Source organism: Amblyomma mixtum, chromosome 3 (assembly GCF_055824585.1).
Source record: "Amblyomma mixtum isolate Tamu chromosome 3, ASM5582458v1, whole genome shotgun sequence".
NCBI lineage: Eukaryota > Metazoa > Arthropoda > Arachnida > Ixodida > Ixodidae > Amblyomma > Amblyomma mixtum.
Window position 1 is genome coordinate 163,758,616 of NC_143014.1, and position 25,071 is coordinate 163,783,686.

A 25,071-nucleotide genomic window follows, 5' to 3' on the forward strand; every position below is an offset into this window, starting at 1 on the left:
TTTGCTTTTTATGTCTTACTGTTTTTATCCTTATTGGGCTAATGTTGCAGTGCCAGTACTTTTATCTCTTAAGGAATGATGACCTTTTTAAATATTCTGGCTGACTGGTTGCTTGTTTGGCTAGTTGCGCAGAGGCAGTTTTCATTGGCGTTGCCGTTTCCAAGGTCTGTCACATTCACGTTGCCTGCTTTATGCTTTTGTGTTTCCATGATTACCTACTGCATTACACATTGTAACTTCGTAAGCTGATGCTCATGTACTGCTGCCTGCAAGTGGGAAATCATTAATTTTTCTGCCTTCCCCCACTTGCTGACACTATGTGAGCTACAGGCTGCTCTGAAAGGCATACATTCAGTAATAAAACCATTCTCGGGTGGTGTTCTGACATTGAGCACATTGAAGACCCTTTGCAAAACTCTGGAAGCCAGCTTCCCTGCACAGTGACAACCCTTACGCAGTAGCGGTGCAGCCTGTTATGGGACAGAAATTAGATGCAGCGCTGGAGACATCTGGAACCAGAATTGTGCCAAACACCCTCCATGCATGCTTGCGCCGTGAGTAGCAACGACAATGGGGTGATGAAATGAAGCTCTGGAGAGCCACTGCTTGGCAGGTGCATACAGACCAAAAGGCTTTCGATGATAGTCTCCAGCACTGCACCCACGTTCTATTCCTAGGACAGGCTGCACCACCGTGGTGAAAGGGGCTTTTACTATGCAGGGAAGCTGACTTCTAGTGTTTTGCAAAGGTTCCATGAAAAGCAAAAAGCACTGCAGTCATGGATCTCAGTGTTGCTTGTAAGGAGTTGGGGGAGGGGCTCCTTTTTTTTTATGAAATTGTTTTAGTTACGAGTGCTTTGGCTTTACATACCTGAAGGAAACTTATTTCAGTCTGGGCCTGTACTCTTGCGTGGTTTATGTAGCTGGTCCAGGTACTGAGTCACTCTACTGATAAAGTGCACTGTTGAGAGAGAAAGTTTAGTGCCCTTCCACTGCAAAATCTTGAGCTCAAAGAGAGTAGATAAAGCATGTGCTCTCATGCAGCACTTGTTTTCAGTGTTTTTTGATTGCCCCATTCCTCTTTTTTTTTTTTGTATGCACAAACGCAGCTGGCAAATGTGAGTGAAGCCCACTTGCTAATTTTTACTTCTGTACCCAGTGTTGCTGAGTGGTTTTCTGTGGACATCGAAATTGGATATGCCCTTCAGTCTCTCAAAGGTCCAGTGTTAGTGTGGGGCAGTGTATGCATTTGTTGCCTGGGTTGTAGATGCATCAACCTTTAGGAAGGCATGTAGGTGTTATTTTTTCTCCTTTTTAGTGCTGGTTACTGTTAGGGGCAAGCTACGAGTCATTAAAGTGTAGCAGCACACCCCCTACCTTCAACATGTGACACTGCTTTATTAGGTTGGGACTAGCACATGTCACCATAAATGGCAGCAGCTTCAGCTCGACAACTTGCGTCTGGGGCTTAGCAAAGGATGCGCCGTGGGCAGAATGGGTGCTTGAAGTGCTGTGCAGTGAACTTGGGTTATTTGCCCAAAGAATTGCTCATTCATTCTTCATGTATACTTGCTAGTAAGTGGTGCAGAGTTGGAGTTTGTTGACAAGTCTTTGGTAGAACAAGGGCGGAGGTGGTGGGAGGGTAGCAGTCATACAGGGAATGCCCTCCAGCTTACCTGTAGAAAGAAACATTGTAGGGTGCCCTGTTAGAACAGTCTTCTGCGTAGAAGTTTTAAAATTTTGAAATTCATGTTGATAGACTGAATTTAATTTTAATATGTTTTTTTTTGTACAAAAACTGCAGTGTTGTGTGGAAGCAGCAGTTTCAGAGTTCAAGGAAGCTGTCATATAAGCATCTGTAATGCTTGGCAGTGATTCTGGCTCTGTGGCTTTCAGTAATATTTCAGTAATATTGTTTAAAAGTAACAATGGAACCCAGCCTGTGGCTATAAGTTTTTGAATATAATTTAAGTTATTGGAATAATGGACGTTGTGTAGGGCAAAGATGAACTTGTGAGTTTTTTTTCTCCTGACCCACTCAAACTTTGATGCTGGTGGGTGCAGCCTATCATTTTTATTGCTGACCACAGTTGAGTAGAATGTTTAGATAGGTGAAAAGTGGCTTACCCAGTGGTGGTCAAGTTCGTCTGGAAAGTGTCTGGCCGTATTCACTATTGGGAAACATGTAACATGTGGCTCAGTGTTTACTTCATTTGGCAATGCTAGAGGGGACTGTACTGTGTTTGCATTAGCCTTGCTATTGGTTTTGTGTGCACAATTGGCTGTGAGATGTCCTTGAACCAGATGGCTTTCAACTTAGACATCAAATTCAAAATGAATAACTGATGGTACCCGGAGCTTTGTATATGTTTCCACCATGGCATTGTGCCCAAGGCTTTAGAATTATTTGATCCGTTCTAAACCGAGTGATCAGGCTGGAAGTAGATGAAACGGGCTGATACAAGTCATGCTGCCATTCTGTAGCGTTGCTGGTGACTGCACCACCTCATCCTGTGGTGTCTTGCTGCCACTTTAGCAACAAAAAGGACATGTGGCCTAATGAGTCAGAAATCAAGCCATGGGTTACAGAGGTGCCGCTGAACCTTGGATGTTTTCAGACAGACTTCATATCCGTGAACTCTTGAGTACATGCTGTTTCACTGCACCACCTGTTAAAACAAATGCGGTGCTTATGTGCACACTTTTTCTTAAAATTTGGAAAATGAGTGTGGCTAATAGACTGGCAATAGACTTGCAAATACTGTAGTCAGTTGTGGTTCTTGTGGCTTGCTGTTGCTTAACTCTATCTTCCGTGGCCAAATGGCATCAGATGCTAAGGAACTGTGCAACCCTTTGCCTTTTGGCCCACTTTCACAATGTGTGGTCCTTGCATTTCTGGAAGTGTTGCCATGGTTGGTTTGCACACTTATGTATTTGAATGCCGAAGTGCCTTGTACTGATACCAGTGCCTGGAAGTAAAAGTGAACCATTCATTCGGCACATTCAGAGCCAAGCATATGTTCAGGCTGACAGCATATGTGTGAACTGTTCAATCTTCAAAGGCACTGGCCTAAATAGAGAATGTACCAAATTGAAATGTATGGATCTGTATTAGGGTCATTGTATTAGGGTCATTAGCTCTCTGTTTCAGCAAATGTTGCAATTACTTGTGAATGTTTTTAATCAAATTAATTCTGCTTTGTAAAAAAATTGTCTTCAGTGTTTAAGTACACTTAATTTCGGAGTTGTGCACAGGCACATGATGGTGAATTAAGAAAAAAGTGTGCACATTAGCGAAAAAAAAAAAAAATCGAGCATAAGTTTGTGGACTGCATCCAGAATTAACCTCCTGGTGATTTTTTAACATTGCGACTGAAATTGAGACTCCCCTTTTGCCTTTTAGCAAATTAGTTGAAGTGAAGTTGAAGAGTTGAAGTACACAGAACCGCCATAAAATCTTAAAGTAACATTCACCGGCATTGTGGAAGGCCTCTTAGCATGCAGTTGTAGGTTCAGCTCTTTCGCACCCTGCGTTTGCTTTGCAGCTCCTTGCAGAGCTGCTGACCACTTGCTGGTTGTATCAGTGGTGGTATGTATTAGCCAAGATATCTGACACTGAAGAAATTCCTAGAAGCTCTACTTAAGTCCGCAATAGTGCCTTCATTTCTTTTTTTACTTCTGCAAAGCAGTGAAACAATCCCCTCGTCTTAGAAGCTGTAACCCCCCCCCCTGCTTAGATCTCAGAAATTAAGTGTCTGTGTTTTACGTTGACCCCGTCATCCTTTCGTACTGGATCAATATATCCAGTGATGTTCTATACACATAGCGTTGTGCTGGCTTCAGACTTGAAATGTGCTGCATTAAAAAGTTGTTGCATGATGCCCGAATGCTAGATAGCTACTATTGGCATCCCTTTGAATCGGGGTAGTGGAGAGTGCCACCTTGCCTATTAAAGTCGTTTTTATGTACTTTTTGCTTATTATTGCTTAATTTTGCTTACTCTTTTATAAGTGCCACTCGCATTGATAGCCACACCTGGCACTGGTGAAACTGAACTTAGAATTAGAACTGAACTGAGAATAACCTGTTGGCGCTCAAATCACGCACTGATAGTGCAATATGTGGTCTGCTTCACGTAGTAAAAAAAACAAAAAAAACGTGCATTTGTGGAGAGTGAGTTCAGCTAGTCGAATGTTCTGGTGGCACTGGCTAGCTGAATGCGCTGTCAGACCAGTGGCAGGTTTACTTATTCTGTTTTCCCAGTGGATGGCTGTGTTGGTTCACTCCCAAGTTACTCGTATGGTGACGACCGCTGCTGCCCCTGTCCAAAGGGGAAGCTGATTTATGCCTGAATGCATTTTTTCAAAGGCAAGGCTGGTCTTGCAGGCGATGGAGGTTTTCCCTTCCTACCACATGATCCAGGCAAGTACCGCTACGAAATGAAGTAGACATCAAGGTGTGGTCTCTGTGCGAAACTAAAAAGGGTAGAAAGGTTTTTTGAAAGGTGTCGGTTAAAATTGGCCGGTTGCTGCACTGTGCCTATTGCATACATAGTACCTTGACAAGGCGTTCGATCAGGCACTAGCCATTAGAAATCGTGGTCAACAGATGTATGTCATAGACTGATGAAAATTATAAATTTAAGCTAAAAGAAGCGAGCATCATTTGCATTTCCTTGTAGTCGCTTATTTACGGCTTCTTGGAAGGGACCACAGAATGGGTCCCAAACTCGGTGGCAGTTTTTTGCTTTTTGTTCACACATCAGACACTCAAAATAGGCCAGAATTTCAGATGACATAGCGAGGCAGCTGCTTGGTTTGTGTATATGATGATAACAGTGAAAATGTGGCGTGTGCCAGAGCCAAGGTATGTTGTGTTGCCAATAGCAGCAGTGCGAGGTCTCGCCATTTGCACGCTTCATCTGATTGGGTCTTTCTCTGGCTGAGGTGGGGGGGGGGGCACCAATGCTGCTTAAGCTACATGTGCGCCTTTTTCACGCCTTAGAAGAATTGAGGTTCGGGAAGGGGAGTTGAGGTGCTTTGCAGGCAGAGGGAACAGGGAAACTGACGAGGGCGTGTGCTGTCTACCTCTGATATGATTGCGTTTTGTTTTTGTAGTTCCGAATTGAGCAGTTTCAAATTTCCATGGATGACTTCTCAGCAATTGCAGAAATGTCGTTCTCTCAGTTTCCTGGTGTGGCCACCGTAGTTGCACCTGTTTGCGACAGTTTAGAGCAATCATGGCAAGAATCTGCACTGCTGACGACGGGGGGAATGTCGCACATTCGCCTTCTGCAGTCTCATTGTGCACCTCCCATTGCACACTAGCTGGATATTTCCACATTCTGTGCTTCTTTATTTTTTGCTACAACAAAACCTGTGCAGTTAGCTAATTTATGTACCTTGGTTGAGTTGCGAATGAAAGTGTAACCCTGTGCTCTTGTATTAGTGTGCCTGTTACGTGTACAAACGATAACCCGTGACCTGCCTGTTTAGTGCGCACACTGGATTGTGCGCTTTTTTTTATGTGAAGTACGGATGTTAGTGTACGTGTATTGAGCCGCAGTTCACGTCTTGGACGTGGTGTACAGTTGAATTGCGCACACATGTTCCTTCATCTATGGCTGTTGTCATCTTGCCGGAGCAGGAATTGGTGGGCTGCTGCAATGGGCATGTCTGTTTTGTCCTTTGGGGTGTGTGTGTGTTGTGAACGCCACGCAGCCTGCAATGCGACGAACGTGGTGCGCCAGCTCCTGAGCCCTGTGCCGTTGTCTGCTTTGGTTTTTACCTCATATGGTCAGAGGCTGTATGTATGACAGCAGCCTTACCTGAAGAAACAATATTCTTGCTGGTGTCAGACTCCGTCTTATTTTATTTATGTGGAGCTTATAGGCCTCCTAATCGTCACAATCGCACAGACGGAGGATGCCCAACGTCGGGCGAACCTAGTGCATCGCAGGTCGCGTAGTCCATATTGTCAACCTGTGTCTGTGTGTGAGGGAGAGAGAGAGAAACTAAAACAAAAAAAAAAGTGCCTGCTTTCGTTTGTGCATCTCGCCATTCTCCCCCCCTCTCCCATATCCCTCGCCCTTTCATTCATCGATCCTGGTTCATTCGGCACGAGACACGTGGAGGGGGACCGTTGGCACTACACTGTTGGTGGCCTTGGGAAGCATTTGTCTGCTTGTATCCGAGTATGGGGGCTGTGATCAGCGAGCTAGGATCGAACATGCTTGGAGGACGCAGCCATAGCCCTGCGAACTTGTCCCCTTTCTGCTGCGAAGCCTTGCAGATCGCGTGTTGCGCACAGCACCGCTGGTTGAAAAGCAGGTTGCAGGCCTTGCGGTCTGTAGCACAAAAGAAAGGCAGGTGACATTATTGTACAGACAACGCTGACGAGCGACTCAAATTATCTGGACAGTGCACAGCGTGGACTTGTGCAATGGCGGAGCGAAACGGTCGCGCGAGAGACAAATCAAAAACGCCCACTGCCGATATAGTGTGGAGACTACATAACGCAGACGAAAGAACGGCGACATGTCTGAAGTGCTTTTAGCTGAGTCCCTTTGTGGGCTCTGCCGGCTGCAGAGTAACCAAGTCTTGTGAAGAAGAGCAAAAAATATCTCCTGTAAGTGTTGCTCTGTTTGCAGGTGTTAGTGGCCATTAAGGGCAAACTGAGCTCCTCCCATTTTGGTCCCAGGCTCATTCAACGGGTAGCAACGAGTACGTCTGTGACCACAGATGTCTGGCATGCAGACGTCGCAGAATTTGCATGCTCGGGTAGAAGCAGACAAAGCTTGACGCCAGGTTGTCCAGCGTATCTATAGGCTGTCTGTGTGAGCCGGTGTATGTGGTGGGAGATTTGTGCCAACCGTGCTTGGAGCTCGTGGTGGTGCCATACACGTGGCAGTGTACAGTGTAACATTGCAAGAGTCGAATCTTCTCACCTTCGGCGGAGACGTGGGTCGCCCGCTGTGTCACGGTCGACGGCGGAACGGGCGACTTCAAGCGACGTACGCCAGCCATAGATGTCACTCGTGCGTGCGCATGTGTCTGTCTGTGTGTGTGTGTGTGAGAGAGAGAGAGAGCGTGCATTACTGTTGGAACCATGTCTGGCCGCGCACAAACTCGAGGTTGTCGAGGAATGCCAGCTGGCCCACTTCCCAGCGCACCGAGTGATGACGCAACGATGACGTTCCTATGGACGTTACTTCACTGCGACGTGATTGGTTCGCTGTTTTCTTTTTTCGGCGAAGTGCGGCCTCGGAACTTCTGTGCTGTGTCGTCGCCGTCTGCTTCAAGGAGTGTTGAAAGTGCCGGATGCCAGCTACGTTTGGAAATTGGCTACCGGCCTTACGCACAGCATGGCTGTGGAACTCTTGTTGATGGATGCGCTTCGCGAACATCTTTTTTTTTTCTACTGCGTTTTCTTTTTTTTTTCTTCTTCTTCTTTGATACGAGTGTTGACCGGTTTCACGAAAAGGGGCCGAAGTGGCACTTGGTTTATGTCGCGACGACCGACCGGCCGGTCGGCCGTTTTTGTGTGCAAGAAGTTAAGCAGGGGCTTTCAAGAACACTCGCGAAGGGCCTGTCTCTAGGAGTGAAGGTTCATTTGTGTGTGCGGATGCAGCAAACGCGTCGTGCTGTCTGAGATGGTCCCTCCGTGGCCGCGTAAGCGAGAGTCAGAGTAGGTCTTTCCTTTTTTTTTTTTCCCCGCAGTAGACTGTTGGATGAGGTAGGTTTCGGGCAATCCGAGTCACAAAGGCCCGCTTATGCAGCAGACCAGATCTTGTTGCATCGGTTTCGTCCGTGACATAATCGGAAACGCAGGCTGACATCGTGCAAGGTGCACACTGCAGATGGGCCAGCGCTCACAGGGCGGTACACGAATTGACGCTGCGCGCTGAAGCAGCCGAAGTAAAACTGTCATCTGTGTCGTAGTTGGGTGGTGATTCGGTGGGGATGGCCGGGGGGGGGGGGGGGGGGGTGATATTGCACGTCGCTGCCAAGTTTTGTCTAAATTCGTACCTCTCGCCTGCAACACAGAGTATGACTCCGTCTCACTAGCTTGCTCGCTCTGCTGCAGCAGCGTTGGCTTTTGGGACCGGTCCATCAGGGTATCGAAACGTAGTGCGCCAACGGTGCTTCGCTCCGCGGCAGCGGCATGTGGGCCTGTTGGCAGCCAGTCGGTGCCGCAGAACTAGCCATGCTTCCGAGACGCATTTGATTTCGTGCGAAGCATACAAAAAAAGTACGGGATGGGGGAAGGTAATCGCGGTAATGAGGCACATGCGGCGGGACGAAACCCTGTTCGCATGCGAGTTTTTTTTTTCTCTCAAACATACCACTAGCGTAACAATGCTGCAATCTGACGGACCCCGCTCATTCTTCGCGTTCTTGGCCTGCTGTGCTGCACAAAGCTAGCGAGACAGAGTTTAGCGAGAAATCGGGTGGCGATGGTCACGTGGCGCGAGAAATTTCCTTCACCGCCCAGCATGTTCGGTAGCCGCGCAGTCAGCACCGTGTGCGGGTCGCATGTGCTGAAGCCCGTCATGTAATTTCAGTGCATTACCCACATTTCGACCTGTCAGGAGGTGCGCCGAAACACGTTCGCGCATGCGCAGTGTGCTGGAAGTGCGGTGTAATGTCTCTGCAGACAATGAAGGAGCACGCGTTGATTGGCACCACATGTGACAAGAGCGCACTGTACGCCCGATTTCCGCTCTGCAGTGTGGCAGAGGAGGGAGGACCGCAAGGTGGCGAGAGGCAAGCTGGCGGCTCTGTACGTGCTCGGGGCCTCTCTCCGGGCCGTAGAGTGAAATTCGCGTGTTCGAACCAACTCGTCCGATTATGCGCGCAGCAATACGCGTGCGGTTATTGATAGTCTAAACATGTTATATTTGCTGTGTGTTTTTCGACCGGGAGCAGCGCAGTCGCCGCCACACTGCTCCAGCCGATGTTTCTACGAGGGCAGCGAAGAATGGTTTGCCTGGGTCATGTGCATGCGTGTAGCCTTGGGGTGTTAGGTTCTGAAGGGACAGGTGCGAGGCTGTGGGGGATGGATCGTGCCGGTTTCGGCGCAACAGAGAACTGGCCGTGGTAGTCAGCTCTCATTTCTGGTAACGCGGCGGTAAAAGATTCATTGTGGCGGTTAGGGCTCGAGAACGCCTGGGGCGGCCTAGCAGGGGTGTCACGTCGCAGCATCTCGTTTCTTCAACGGTTTGTGGCAGTATCGCTTTCGGCCAGTTCTTGGTTGCGCTGCCTTCGGTCACCTAGGGATGTGTAACATCAGAATGCATTGCGTGAAGGGATTGAGCGCCAGGTTGAAGTCGTTGAGGGAGGAGTTTGTGTCTGTCGTTGCATTTGGCCACTGTGTGGAGGATCATCCAACCCTTTCATTTCTTTTCCTTTTTTTTCTTTTTCTTGTCACACCGATGCGTTTTACTTCAAGAGCGACGCTGGTGCAAACACATCTGGTATACGCAAACGAAATGCGACGCGCTGCCGCGGCGTCCAGTTCGTTGTGTTCTTTCGCGCTTTATTCAGTTGTTGCTTGTTGCTGCCAGGCCTGTGCAGTGTTACACAACGTTTTCCCGCCATCCCGACCTTTTTTTCCCTCATCTCCCAGTGTACTTACGTCCCGACGTTGTGATATATCTGTACGAATACATGGATATTTTTTTCTGTCTGTCCCGTTTGTTCCCCTCCGCGCGTTTTTGTATGTGAGCGTGTGTGTGTTTAGTGCGTATCATACAGATGAGTCTGTGCCAAAAGCTGCTGTAAATAAACATTGTGCTCTTTTAATCGTCGTTGAGGATGTCTACATGCTGCACACACACACACTGTAGATATTTGCTTGAGTCGAACGTTGTTTGCGGTGGATGCCGTCTTTCACTTGTTCACAAAATCTGTCTACTTATATAGCCGAGTTGCATTTGTCGAAGCAACTAGATGGGACAAAAAAAAAAGATTCGGTGAACTGCAGCACAATATAAAACAGCAAAACGAGCGCCAAGCCTCTCAGTATTGCGGCACTCAGCGGACTGGTGAAACTGCCCCTTGGGTCAGGTGGGAATATTGATAATCGCGACAGATGAAACGCAATGCAGTTTGCAGAGCAAGGATCAATTGCAAAGGATCAAAGTACCTGTGCAACTGCTTATGCCATGGTGTCTTGCCGTTCTCCCTAGTTCAGCCATGTGACTAGCCCCGGGGTGAGGTCCAGGTTATCTCTAACGTTGGCAGGCTTTGCGCTGCTGTGCGAATAGGAAGCCAGAAGAGCAGCAGCAGTGGCTCAGTGCCGAAGGTCAGTAGCAATGAAACAATTACTGCGCAATGAACCAAGGCACAAGACATACAAGTTTCACATGCACAGCGCAGTTCTACTTTGTCCCGCATTGCTCAGTGTTTTATATTTTTGTTACGTACAGTCGAGATCACTTGTAACGAACCTGACGGTCACGCGCATTGCGTTCGTTGTATCCCAGGTTCGGAGTAAGTGGACTTTCTCTATTACTGTGGGAATCTAAAGTCAGACAAAGATGGCTTTTATATTGCTGAAAAATCCAGTATGCTCGTGTGCTTCTCGAAAGCGACAACTATCACGACGTTTTCCGCTTTCATGTGCTACCCGCCAAAACCCTTGTTGCCAGCGGCCTGCTTTATTTACATGATATAACAAATCACGCTTGAAGTGTTTACAGCATCTGGTGGTTGATCGGACTTGGTGTAGTCGCTTTCATCAGTCGTGGCAGTTGAGGTGTGCTCATACTTCGCACAGTATGGCTTAGTGTGTATCTTTGCGATGTCATCAACATCAGTACAAACGAAGTCGTCCCAGGCGGCACAGATCCGGCCAGCTGTGCAGTAACGAACAGGTCACAAATCTACTCGAGTCTGGCCGCGTGGGCAGTCGGCAGCGTCCATTATCCTTTCTGGGTCCATAAACTCTGTGTAGAATCATTTCCATGGCGGCGAGCTAAGACATCCTTACCGGGATGATTGCACCTGGTGTGTCCATTACAAACAGCTTGCTTGGGTGACGCACTTACCAATAGGACACCTTGAGCGCGTGAATTACGTAAATGTCCAATGGCTGCTCTTGCATACTGTGGCAGAGGAGCATGATCACCGTAGTCCAGGAAGGCAGCACGTAGTGCGCCGCACACAATTAAGTCGAGCATGAGCTTCCTTTTCCTTTTACGCCATGACCTGGTCGAACTCGGAAAGCAATTTGGCGAACAAGCCGTGCGTCGTCTTCGTCCCCTTTCTAAACTTCAGCCTAGTGGCAAACCCGTCGATTGAAGAGAGTCTCCTATCAATCTGGGTATTTAGTGTTGTGTTCACTGCGCACGAGAGCGTAGCTCCCAAAGCAGCGCGGCTTTCGAGACGAGAACCCTGCTTGCGCCCGACCGGGCCAGAGGTGCCTCCGATAGCTCCGCGCAACGCTTGAAAGCCGAGACCTTCGCCTCGCCGCCCCCGTCTGGGCCTCCTGAGGCGCCGCGCGCTCTAAAGCCCACTGCGCTCGTCGGGCCGCTGCGGAGGGCCTCTGGCTCGCTACATCGCCGCCATGCCAGCAAACATGGATAACGCACCCGTAGAAGAATGGAGAGCGGTCGGCTCACCACGACAGAGCTGAAGCTGCACCATCATCATGAAATTGGCCAACAATGCCAACCCCGCTAACATCAATGGAAGTCTTGCTCGGAGCCAGCAAGACAACGAGCAAAAAAAGGACATTTCCCTGAAGATACGCCAAACCCGAAATGTACTTGCCAGTGACACGCACCGAGCCTCAGCTGCGACAAAATTTCTGCGCATCCAGTCAGTGACCATCTTCCCAAAAAGGACTACCCCACCACGTCCTACGAGGTCATCAACGCCACAGAAGTTGCCTGTGGAATTCCAGTGTCGGAGGAAAAAATACGACGAAATTTGGAGATCTAGGACTCCACAAATTCCTGAGCGCAAGGCGCATGGAATGTGCGCTGCTGCGCTACGCCTTCTACAACCACCTAGCAATCCCCGTGTGCACCTCCAGGCCACGAAGCACACGTGATGCCTAACTACATCGCGCTGGCGTTTGCCCAAACAAGACAACTACACGGTATGGCTCAATATGCAGTTTAAGAAATTTACCGGCGATGAGGACCCGACTGCCCCGCGAATGTAAGCCTGTCAGAACTGTCACGGTAAGCATGTTCCCACTTTGCCAACCTGCCCCGCACGCCAGGAAGCTGAAAAAGCAGCAAAGACACGCCAACGTCAGGAAACAGCGAGCACAGTACAACACAAGCTGGCGAAGAAGCTTGGCCGAGTGTTCCCATGAACAGTCGCTTCGACTCGCTACGCAGCCCCAGTGCTGCCAACCTCCAGAGCCGCTTCTCCCCCAATTTGCAACCAAAAAATCTCTAGATTTCCCTATAGTAGGATACAACTTAAAAAAAACAGCAGTTGCTAACACTGGGCCGCGGCCCGCAGTGTCCTGTATTACTCCGCTGGCCAATCGCAGCAGTAAACGAAATCAGCTTTTTAATGTTTGACTATATCAAGCAATCCACGTACCAAAATTCAAGAGCTCATAACTTCTTTTCTTGTGACAAGTTTCTTGTTAGGTAACGAGAAACGTTTAAAAAGCGGACTACTTTTTTGTCGTGGAAGAATTCTGTGCGCGGAGGCTGAATGTGGGCGGAGCTTCACTGCAGACTTAAGTTGTATCCGACTATAGATGCGAAAAATAGTGTTCAGTTGTAGATCGTAAAATTGTATATTTATGCGTAGTTCACTAGCAAGTTTTATCAGGCAGCTACCCTATTACCAGACGTTGGTAAGCAAATTAGCTATAAATTTGAAATGAAGGATGTAAAATGAACTTCTAATAAGCTACAAGATAAACCGTAGCGCTGTTTGGAAATTACAAATTAAAGGCTCTATGTCGTATATAGCTTTTCTTTTTAACTGTACGGAAGATATTGGTAAACATGCATCGGCATGCGGAATTTACTGAATTTTTTTCCCCTCATGTTGTGTCGATTTAGACTTCAGCCGCACGATACCATGTACAAAATGCCTAGAGGTCGCTTGAGGAGTGTACGGAAACTGCGATATAAAAGCTGCTTGTTCATTTGCTGCGATTGCTCTAGAGGGTGGCTGACGTAACAGTTTGATACAATTAAAACAATGAAGCAGTGATTGGCTTTTGTATGCCTCTTGTAACCTCAACTCAATTTGTTCGTCGTGGTGGAACTGAAAATTATTGTTTATGATTTTGGAGGGCCTAACGTCCTAAAGCGACCCAGGCTATGAGGGATGAAATAGTGAAGGGCTGCGGAAATTTCGACCACCTGGGGGTTCTTCAACATGCACTCATATTGCACAGTACGCGGGCATCTAGAATTTCGCCTCCATCGAAATTCGACCGCCGAGGCCGCGATCGAAGCCTTGTCTTTCGGGCCAGCAGCCGAGCGCCATAAAAGCTGAGCCACCGCGGCGGGTGAACTAGGAATTGTTCCCTTAGACTAGATCAGCTTTCCAACACGGCGCTCCTTTATAAAAAAAAATGGCACCCTTGTTCTTTCCTAGCTATCAAAACAAACATGCAGATATGCTTACTGAATACGAATTTCACGTTGTGCAGCGAGCTCCAAATACAAGGGGCGCGCGTGTTGAGGGAAGACTGTGTACCAGCGCCAGATCATATCAGCGGGTGCCACTGGCCACGTCAGGGACCAAACACGCCTGACTACGTCCGTGTAAAGGCTGGTTCACATGCATGCAACCGCCTGAAAATTCAGCCGCGCAGCGCTGCGAAAAATTTGTTACTTGTTGGAACATCGCCGCTCTGACTGCTGGAGCCGCCGCGATGGCTCTAAACAGCTTTTGCGCTGCAGCAACAAAGCGTTTTCACCTCCATGTGAAACAGGCTTTACTCGAGCGCGCGGCGGTGTTGTGCGGGCCTCCGTCAGTTGTAGAGAAAAAAACAATGAAAAGCTTGAACTGTCTTCACAATTTCAGGGATAAAAAATATAATTCTCCGAGCAAATGAAATTTCTCTAGATTATACAAAAAATCCCTTTTCCCCTAAACGAACTTTGAATTCTCTAGATCTGGGGAAAATCCCTAGGGTTGGCAGCACTGCGCAGCCCCAAACGAATCCACAGCAGAATTCGAGAGACCATGCAGAACACGGGAACCAGTCACAAAGGCCTACAAAATCCCATCTGAGAGCCCACCCAAAACACAGGACCATGAATCCAGATGACGTCATAAAAAATGGCTGAGGCTTAACTTGGTTAAGCCTGGAGAATGCGAAGCATCATCGTGTCGCGTAATTTGGAGGCGCACAACCACAGCGACGGCGCGAGGTGGGCCCCCGTTTCTCCACTGTCGTGACGTCATCGTGTCACGTGGTGTGACGTCATGTATCACGTGATTTGGAGGCGCACAACCACAGCGACGGCGCGAGGTGGGCCCCCGTTTCTCCATTGTCGTGACGTCATCGTGTCACGTGGTGTGACGTCATGTATCATGTGATTTGGAGGCGCACAACCACAGCGACGGCGCGAGGTGGGCCCCCGTTTCTCCACTGCCGTGACGTCATCGTGTCACGTGGTGTGGCATCATCGTGTCACGTGATTTGGAGGCGCACAACCACAGCGACGGCGCGAGGTGGGCCCCCGTTTCTCCACTGTAGTGACGTCATTGTGTCACGTGGTGTGACGTCATTTTCTCCACTGTCGTGACGTCATCGTGTCACGTGATTTGGAGGCGCACAACCACAGCGACGGCGCGCGGTGGGCCCCCGTTTCTCTACTGTCGTGACGTCATCGTGTCACGTGGTGTGACGTCATGTATCACGTGATTTGGAGGCGCATAACCACGGTGAAGGGCTGAAGTGGTAGTATGCTTCGCATAAAAGCAGAGCCTGCCAGGCAACCCGCCGCACCCAACGCACAGGTGACCAGCATATCCCACCACAAATTACCCAACGTTCTAAATGTGTTTGCCTGCACCATTTCAGGCATGTTTTGCAAAACGATCAGGACAAACCCTCCACATCCAACTCCTCTCAGACAATGCAGGTAGGCATGCAGAACGGGCATTTCCTAAGAAATTGAAGCCCTGCCAGCCAATGCAGACCAACATATGAACACCATTCTACCATTCAAACCTGCATGCAAGCGTTGTAGAGTGTTATGCAACGCATAGGCAAACTCACGCAAACACTATTTGAACAGAATGAGGAAATTAATGCCAGAATCAACGAAGACGATTGACAATCCGAAAAATAGAAATTGCTGCCGCAGCTCTCCAAAACCCACGCAAACGAGCTGCGAGTTCCCCACTGCCAACGAACGCCCTACATCTCTCAGGTGGGCACCTCCACCCGCGCAGAAGGCCTCAAGGAGCAGCATGGATAAAACCCGAAGAAGTAAGAATTTAGCACGCAAATCAACATCGCATTATGGCAGTGCAACTGCAGAGAAAGCGAAAAAAAGAGTACGTGCTCCTGTAGTTCTTGCAAATCACAAACTCGAAGCCAAATATCAGCCCTGCGAGAATCGTGGATATTAAACTTCCCGGCTACGAAAAATCGAGCCTAACCCACAAAAAGAAAAATTATCAAAACCAACCATCGAAAACAACAATAGTGGCCACATACGGCCATTATTGTTGAAGATGATAGTTTGTCCAAATAAAAACTTATGTTCCTGGATGTAAGACGTTTCATCCCGTCCTTGTGCTGTTTCTGATATTGAGAATATTAAACACATATTAAGACGAAAGCCTTTAATGCCTCATACTGTCGTTAGCAGCCGTGTCGGCAGATGTGTCCGCGTTTTGACGGGTGTCCACCGAAATATGTGAGGCAGTTACTCCTTTCCTCAAATACAATTTTCAGTGTCTTCATTACGGCCCCTCTTTCTCTTTCTTCTTTCACTCCCACTTCCTCCCTTCCTGTACGGTGCGGTTAAGGTGTCCACCGAGAGGACAGAGAATTACTGCGCCATTTCCTTTCCTCAAAAAGCGTTGCGTTCAAAGGGCAAGGCATCGCGCCGAACGGGTGGTGGCGTTCCGTGGACCCCCTGGCAGCGCTACAACACGCTGTCGCGTTCCACTCCTAAAGGCGAAGCTTAAGCGTCATTAATTACCGGTCAATTAGTACTTAGTCATTAATCAGTAATTAGTCATTAATTAGTGATTTGTCATTACTTCGTCATCAATTATGTGCGACGTCATCCAGTGGTGACGCCACCAGTGTCACACAGGCAAAGTGGTGCGGAAAACACTTTCGCCTCTACGCACTTTGGACAGTCAAAGTGCCCCCTGAATTTTTTGTACTCCCAGTGCCTATAGACAAAATGTACCACCCCTGCAGGAGGTTATAAAACATAACCATCGAAACACCATTGTACAACTCGGAGGCGTTACTAGGCCGAATACCAGCTGGGGTACAACACCAGCACGGAGGGTCACAAGCTCGAAAGAAGTGCTAGATCAACCGCGACTCTGCTAGTGGCACCTCACAACCCACTAGGAAAGGTTCACGAAACGAAACTGACACTAACCCCAACGTGACTTCGGTAAGAGGAGACCACAAAGTCTGCTGGGAAAGCACTCTAGAAAGCTCAGGAAGGGATCACAGAATTATCCAGCTTGAGCTAGTGTCAGCAGAACGCAGAAGGCAAGCGCGCAGCGAAACGAACCACACCACTCATCTCGCGAATGGACAAAAGACAGAAAATCTCTGGAATAAATTGACACCAATGTCTTGACATCGAAAACTAGAGGAAAGTAATTCAAACAGCAATCAAAGATTAATCTAAAGAAAGCACTCGCACAGATAAACACGCCTATATAGAAAGGCACCTATTGACCATTGCAGAAGTAGAAGGAAAGCGGTGCGTGCCTGGAAGCGCAACCGAAATAATGAAAGGCGCACGCTGCTTGACAGTTTTACCACAGAGGCACAACAGTGCGCAAATGAGCTGGCTACCATGCAAGAACTGGCTCCAAGAATGCGCAGACATGAATGGCCAGCTTCAGGGACTCTGGAAGGTTTTTGGGAGGGGGGGGGGGGCAAGTATTGTCTTTGCTTCATCATCATTATCATCCGGACTAAACCCACTGCAGGGCAAAGGCCGCTCCCACATTCCTCCAATTAACCCGGTCCTGTGCTAGCTGCATCCACTTGACTCCTGCAAACTTCTTATTAATTATTAATGTTTTAATTCATTGTAGCTGTTTCAATTTTACATAATTGCATCCTCGCTTATTCTACATTTGTATATACACTTTAAAAATGGTTGGACATTTCATAATTACTGAAACCTGCGCAGACCGCGCAAGTGAGTAAACGGATTCGAAAGCTGCGAAAAAAAAAAACATTTTTAATATTTCTGAATTCGCGCTCGCACTGAAGCAAATGTGAACTGATATATTCATGCAAGTAGACATGAAAGTGGGCACTAGGTACAAAGCCATAGTACCGCAGACTGACGAGCTTAAGGCTAGCATGACAAGAGAACGTTGGGCAGGAGAGGTTTTCAAAGGAGGCCGAAGGTTGCTGTTCATTCTGCCGTTCTAGATACGAACTCTTTCATAACGGCACCCAAATGCAGGTCCGCAACTTTCTTCTTCTGCACGTGGAGGAGGAGAAGGTGTGCCAGCCTCCTCTGCGTCATTCGATTGCGCAGAAATGTTTTTGCTCTCCTCAGAGCACTGAAAGATCACTCTCGTGAAGCAGCTGACGCAGGCACAGAAAACGCGAGTTGCAGATACCGGACAAGCTGGTCCATCATATTACGCTTGTCTGCCGACTTCCCCTGCAGAATTTGTAAAATGCGTTCATTTGCGACCGGACCCTCGTCACGCAGGAGAGTTGGGAGAAGCACGAGTTGCGCTGAAAGCCTGCTGATGTCAGAATCTGCAGCGTGTGCTCCTAAAAGCTCATTTAGGTCGTTTGACGCGAAGTTTCGACCTTCAGTAGCGTCAGTCAAAATGCGCTCGAGGCTAATCAGCTGCTCCATGCCAGGCTGTTCAAATCGCCGTCGGATCTCAGTGGTAATACGATCGATAGCGGCAAAAAACTCTTTTCTCTGTAATGACTTGCTGTCAAGCGCTGCAAGCTCCTCAGGCTTGTCTGTGAATTGAAGCCTTCTGGGCGGCTGCGAAACTCTGGGCGCTCGAGGTTCCTTTAGACCTAACTCTGTTGCTCTTGAATTTGTCCGCTGCCACAGGACGTCAAATGAGGCGTCAGACCGCAGCCCTAACAAGCGGTCACAAAGAGCCTCTGCTGCTTCTTTTGCTCCCGCAGCCCGGTAAACTGGGCGTTGAAGCATCCTCGCTAATTCCTCGCACGGGCCAAACAGGGCTATAGAAAGGTTGATGCCCAATAAAGTTTCGAACTTCTTTAATACTTTCTCATATCCTTTTAAGGCTGTCTTACCGGTGCCACTGAGAGAGCTTTGAGCTTGCACCAGTTCCTGCAAAGTTGACTGCACCCTTGCATAGTTTAAGAGCGTACGTTGTTGGGCTAGTCCGTCAATCATGGTAAATAAAAGGGGCTACTGCGCACAAAAAGACACGAACAAGAAGGTAACACAACACGCGCAGACTTGCGACTGTCGCGAGTCGCGAGTCTGCGCTTGTTGTGGTATACCTTCTTGTCTTTTTGTGCGCAGTATCCCCTTTTATTTACCTTCCATAGTTCTGATTTCACTCTTACTGTCCACCTCGTTGGACACTGTGGTAGCAGTAGGGTGTTCTGTCTAAAACAATCTTGCTCACCGGCATCATTACCCGGGGGAAGTACAGCGCTCGATTAAACAGTCTTCCTGTTCTTCGATTCGAGTATTGCATTGGAAACATCCTTTACAATGTTGAGAGCATCGGCGATGACATCGAAGTTCCTTGCCACCTCCTGGAGAGCCAAGTCTAGGCAGTGGTTACAGCAGTGCACAAATATTGACCGTGGTTCGGAGTCCGTATTCCTTTTCTGCACGCCAGTAAATCTGCCTGCCATGTTCGCGGCCCCGTCAAAACAGTGCCCCCTTAGGTTCTGAAAGTCCAGGCCCAGACGCAAAATCATGCCCCTCAAGGCTTTATACAACGTCTCGGCTCTGCTGTCTGGTGCATTGTACATGCCAAGAAATTCCTCACGAACTTCCAGTGTTGTCCCGTCTACCCGACGCACACAAAATGTGAACTGCTCATTGCCTGTTACGTCGGTGGTCCCGTCAGCAACGATTCCATAAAACGGACTGCATCTGATGTCTTTGATGATGCCTCGCTGAACGCTGTGCACCATAATTTCTATGAGCTCGTTCTGTATGTCGCTGCTCAGTCACCTATCTCGCTTCTCCAGCCATTTCTTCAAAGCAGGCACGTCTTGCGATCGTTCATCTAGCAGATCAAGAAGGTTGCCTTCGTCCTTGGTTTGCCCTTGTAAAGGTTTACCTGTGCAGAATAGGTAACGCACCGAACTGACTATTGCACGCAGTGCCTGCCTGGCTTCCTCCTGCTGTCTGCTGCTGTGTTGCGATAATAGCCGCACTACCTACAATCCTTATTTTTTCGACAGTTGGCGGCTTGCGGAAACGCAGTGAAATTGGCTCTTCTCATGACAATGAAATTTTTCAACAGCCTTTTTCCAATTACTGAACCCGTTGTGAATGAAACACAGTTCCACTACTGTAACGTTTTCTCCTCTTTCCTTGAAAGCTATTTGACACAAATTACAAAACACGACGTCGCGTTCGTAGTCGTACGACAGCCACGTGAATTTCTCAAACCATGCATATTTACAGGACCTTCTCGTCTGGTTCGTTGGAAATTTGGAGCTCTTTGGCGGCAGTGATCGAACATCCGGGGGGCGTGTCATCATGGCTTGCGATTTCCATCGGAGCACAGTCTGTTGCCAAGACGGGCTCTCCACCTTGTGCTACGGTTGCTGGGATCTTTGTAATAAGTGAGATAAAAGGCGGGGTGCGGCCTTACATGAAACCGGCGTTTTTCCGCTAGAAATTTCTGCTACAGCGCAGCCCCGATTACCCGTCCGTTTTTTGCGCGGCGATACCCATTTTTATGACCAATTAGCGCAGGCGCGACGAATCCTTCGAATGCACAATGCATTAAAAGTGTAGATTGTGCCCGCGCGATCTGCGCGATTACCACCCGCAGTAAGACAGGTTGCTAGCGGTTGCTTGATCACTGAATTACTTTACGGGCAAATTTCACGTGATCCTAAGTCAAGACCCACCTAAGATGCGGCGCTTGTGACGACTTGGAGCGGCGCGTCACCGCCCAAAAACGCGCCACTCGAGTTTTCTTGCATGGTGAGGCACACCCAACACGCCTGCACCCCATCCTAGCTTTTGCACAGCATAACGTTTTGTCAATCCTTTCTGGTGCGAACGCCGGGCGAGCTAGCGTCGATGACGGACCGCGTGTGCGGGGTTCCAGGCGGAGCACGGCGCGCGGGACGACGCGTTCGTGGTCGTAGCGATTTTTACGCGGCCAAAATTATGCACGCATGAAACAGTTTTTGGCTCACTTTTTTTTTTTCGAATTGCCGGCGGCCAAGTTGGGGGTGCGGCCCTTACACGGGGGCTGCCCTTACACGAGTATATACGGTATTCTTTCAAAAAAAGAAATATAGCAAGATATGCAAAACATGCATGACACGCAAAAAAGTTCATGAAAGGCTCATGAAGAGCACGGTGGAAATAAAACATCGCAAAAACGTACCATCAATGACTTGCTGCTCCTATCGCGCACGCTCATCTGGTTGACTTTCATGAGAGGTGCTTCCCGCTGCCAACCAAAATACAAATACGAAGGGGCATTAGAAACACATCAATAATCACAGAGGTGACAAAAAATGTGATGCAAAATACCTTGTGCAACCTCGTTTCCACGGCCTAAACGTTTCGCCCCAGGCACGAAGAAGTTGTTGATCTTCTTTTGAGACCCAGATATCTTCCGAGGCAGCGACATTGCAAATCTGCAGTTATTAAAAAATACACTCAAGGGATGAGAGACGTGCAAGTAGACTGCGTTACGTTTCGCCACCGCCGTGCGAGATCAAGGCGGCTGTAGTGGACGCAGGAGTATCATTCCGAGCAATGGACAATTCGCTTGGCCGACTGCCGCCCAGAGCCGTCTCGGGAATCGTGTCCAGACAGATTCACTTGCCACGTGTCGTCGTGTGCGTGCGTGTGTGTGTGTGTGCAAACGCTTGTGAGAGCACGGCGCTCGGGGAGAGGGTGTTCGCCCCGGGCCGGATGGATCCGGATCACTGCGCCGCCGGGTCTGAGTCAGCGACGCTTTCCTTGAACATGACCCCTGGTTCGACAACTGCCCGTCTTCGGAACCTTCCTCCTTTCCCTCTGAAGGATGCTCCCGCCGCTAGGTCGCCGTCGAGACACCTGCTGTGGGGGCGTGTCAGATTTCTCTCTGGGGCCAGCTTCTCTTGCCGTTTGTACGTGATGCAGTAATAAATCTTGTTCTTGCTAGACGATACCATCGTCCTTTGCCGGAACCTGCCGATGCTCTCCGCGGGACACCGGACCGCCAAGTCAACGCTACCCTTGGGGCTAGCGTGCGACAGCGGTGGGATGTCGTAGGCGAGCCCCATGTAACAACCGGCATAAGTCTACGTTTGGCATATGTCTATGTGCTTAGACCGAAGCGGCGAGCACCGCCGATCGGGCGAACCGCATCAGCTATCGGGAAAGATCCATGGGGGGCGCTGCCCCCCCCCCCCCCCCCCTGGAAAAAAGTTGGGAGGGGGGGGGGCGCCCCCCCATGTTCCGGAGTCCCTGGCCAGGTTCATACGTCAAGAGAGTGGCAAATTATGAGATCTTTGCTAGAACAGCGACATAGGAAGTATTACTTAAAGAAGCTTCAAATGGCTGCGAAAATCACCACTGAAGAAATTAAAAAAAAATATCCAAGATGCATAGATGCGTTCTACCCCATAGCGTGGAACAACCACAACTTGAGAGAAGCAGGACAGAAAAGCACTCGGAGAAGATTCAGACAAGGCCATAAACACAGAATACTCCAAGTAGGACATTAAAAACTAAAAACAAAACATGGCACCAGGGCACGGCCACATCACCTACGGCATGTTACGAAACCTTCGTCGGAAAAAACGGAGACCTCCAAGAGCACAACAAAGCTTGGACAAAAGGCACCTTGCTCCCATTCTGGTAGAAAGCATACGTAATCACGAGACCAAAACCAGGGAAACCTCCAAACTCCGTCACAAACCTACGACCAATATCGACATTTTGCCTATAGGGACTCGTGGAAATACCTCGAATAGCATATAAAACATCATGGGCACTTCGCGTGCACTACTGTATAGACTTTCACCAGCGCGTCAGTCGTCAGCGAAACATTCAGAATGATGTCTACGAGCCGAAAAGCTGTGCACAACTCCGCACCACAGTCTTCAGTAATACTGAACACGAAGCCATGCTTCACAATCTCAACGAAATCCAGCCGAGAAGGTGCATGTTAGAATACACAACCTTTTACAGCGACAGCTGTTAAGCGCCAGTTCCTACGGTTTGCGCCGGTGTTCCAAAAAGTCGTTGTAACCATTGGGTGCGTTGCCATGGAGGTGATGGCCATGTAAGGAGGAGGGCATGAGGAGAACGGAGGAATTCGTAACCGGTGAGTGGTTACTATGGAAGAAGGAGGGTATCGCGAGTGCAGAGGTATCCCCAACCGAAGTATGGTTACAGTGCAGGAAGGGCGATATAGCGAGAGCGTAGGAATGCACGGAAACCATCCTTGGGGTAGTTACCCTTGAAGGAGGAGGGTATGCCAAGAGCCTTGGAAGGTGCAAGCGGAGGTTTTTTTACCACAGGAACCGTCCGGAAGGTGGCTACCGTGGAAAGAAGGTGAGGCGAAAGCGGAGGAATCCCCAACTGGAGCATGGTTACCGCGGAAGGAGTGTATGGCGAGAGTATAGGAATGCCTAACCGGAGGATGGTTGCTACCACCCAGAAGGTGTTACCGTTGGAGGAGGAGGGTATTGCGAGAGCGTAAGAGGGCGCAGCCGGAGAGTGGCTGCCACGGGAACCATTCGATGAGTGGCTAGTGTGGAAGAGAGGGGGAGAGTATGGACTATGGACAAATGGAAGGACTATGGAATATGGACTGGACAAAGGGACCTAAGGAAGGCTTACGAGAGCTCTCTACCTCTGAAATCCAGGCCTGGCACACAACAGACCGAAGCCCGCTACTCGGAGGACACCAGCACAACCGTGGCCGTGGGCCCACATTCCACAAGAATGGCACACTTGGTGGTGCCATCGATCCCTGTAGCAGAGGCTGAAGCTATCCAAGAAGCAATAACGCTTCGCGAACACACAACGACGGAGATCACCGTGCGCTCGGATAGCCAGGGGGAATCCGAAGCTAAGAATTTGCAAACACGCTAGCAAACCGCGTTATCACAACTCTACGATTATACGAGGTCTGTTAGAAAAGTATCCGACCTTTTGCCGAAGAAAAAAAACTGGCATAACTGGAGCGTTGGAAACCTGATCACCTTCAAAGTAGTCTCCTTGGGACTCCACATACTTTTCCCGGTGGTGCTGCCATTGTTGGAAGTATTCCGAAAAGGCCCCTTTCGGAATGGAGTTTAGCTCAGCTGTCGTTGCAGCCATAATGTCCTCTCTTGTCTGAAATCGCGCTCCTTTCAATGGCCTCTTGATTTTGGGAAACAGCCAGAAGTCACAGGAGGTCATATCAGGAGAGTAAGGAGTCTGTGGAACTACAGCAGTCTGGTTTTTCGCGAAAAAAGTGTGAATTTAGTGCGAGGAATGTGCAGGAGCATTGTCATGATGGATGCGCCAATTTTCTGTTGACCTTAACTTCGGCCTCTTGCGCCGCACAGCACCACGCAGGTGACAGAGGACATCCCTGTAGTATTCTTTTGCTCAATGTTTACTTTGCGTGGTGCGTACGCGTGGTGTGCAACACAGAGGGAGTCAAAGAAAGCAGTCAGCATCACTCTGACATTGCTGCGCACTTGGCGGGCCTTCTTTGGTCTTGGTGACGTGGAATGCTGCCATTGTGACGACTAGGATTTGGTTTCCGGGTCGTACCTGTACACCCAAGACTCGTCACCAGCGATTATGGTGTTGATGAAGTCGGGGTCACTATTTGTGGAATCCAGCATATCCTGTGAGACTTCAACACGAAGCCGCTTTTGCTCCACCGTGAGCAGCTTCGGCGCGAATTTCGCCGCATCTTTCTCCATGGCCAAATTTTCGGTGATAATGGAATGTTGAGAAAAATTGGGGATGTCAACCTCTTCCACAATTTCTCGGACAGTCACACGATGGTCCCGCGTCACCACAGCGTTCACTTCGGCAATGACCTGGTCATTTCGGCATGTTGATGGTCGACTGGAGCGTGGCTCTCTGTGCACCGATGTGCGGCCATCTTTAAACCAATTGTACCACTGCTTAACCTGCGTGCTGCTCATAGCATTTTCACCTAAAGCCGTCTGAATATTCCGAATGGTTTTCACTTGGCTGTCGCCTAGTTTCTGGCAAAATTTGATGCAGTAGCGCTGCTCCTGTCGCTCCGCCATTTTCCTTGCAATAAAAAACCGACGAGAGCACTGCGCACTGCCTCCCTCAAACATTGCGTGCCAGTGACTGACGCTATCGGCAGGCGAGAAAAAATTTGTGCATGCGCACGAAGGTTCAAGGTAGGCTGGTGCAAGCGTGCTTGTTTGAAATCCATCAGGTGTTCGTAAAAAAAAATAAAGTCGGATACTTTTCTAACAGACCTCGTATGACCAGGCACCCCCAGCTGAAAGTTAACCTGGAATGGGTACATGAAAACCAGGGCACACCGGGGAATGAGAGAGCTCGTAAGCTTGCCCGTGAAAGCTTCCCACCGGTCACCCCGCTAGCCTGGCCAGAGACCAACAACTCATGCGAAGACAGAGCGGCAAGACACAAGAAACGCGTCGAAAACTTAACGATGCTCGGAGAAATGCGCTGCAGCCTTTCCCTTCCTATCTCATGTTCACTCGAGAGAAT

General features: G+C 49.1%; 1 long non-coding RNA gene and 1 pseudogene across 1 annotated transcript; both read right to left on the minus strand.

Moving 5' to 3' along the window:
* Positions 1–1,324: 1,324 nt before the first annotated feature.
* On the minus strand, positions 1,325–21,199 carry LOC149352587 (uncharacterized). Its single transcript, XR_016290819.1, has 3 exons — positions 20,896–21,199; positions 20,747–20,812; positions 1,325–1,675 (listed from the first exon to the last, which is right to left on the minus strand). It is a non-coding gene; the product is annotated as an uncharacterized LOC149352587 (long non-coding RNA).
* On the minus strand, positions 17,545–18,488 carry LOC149352588 (uncharacterized; annotated as a pseudogene).
* Positions 21,200–25,071: the final 3,872 nt, after the last annotated feature.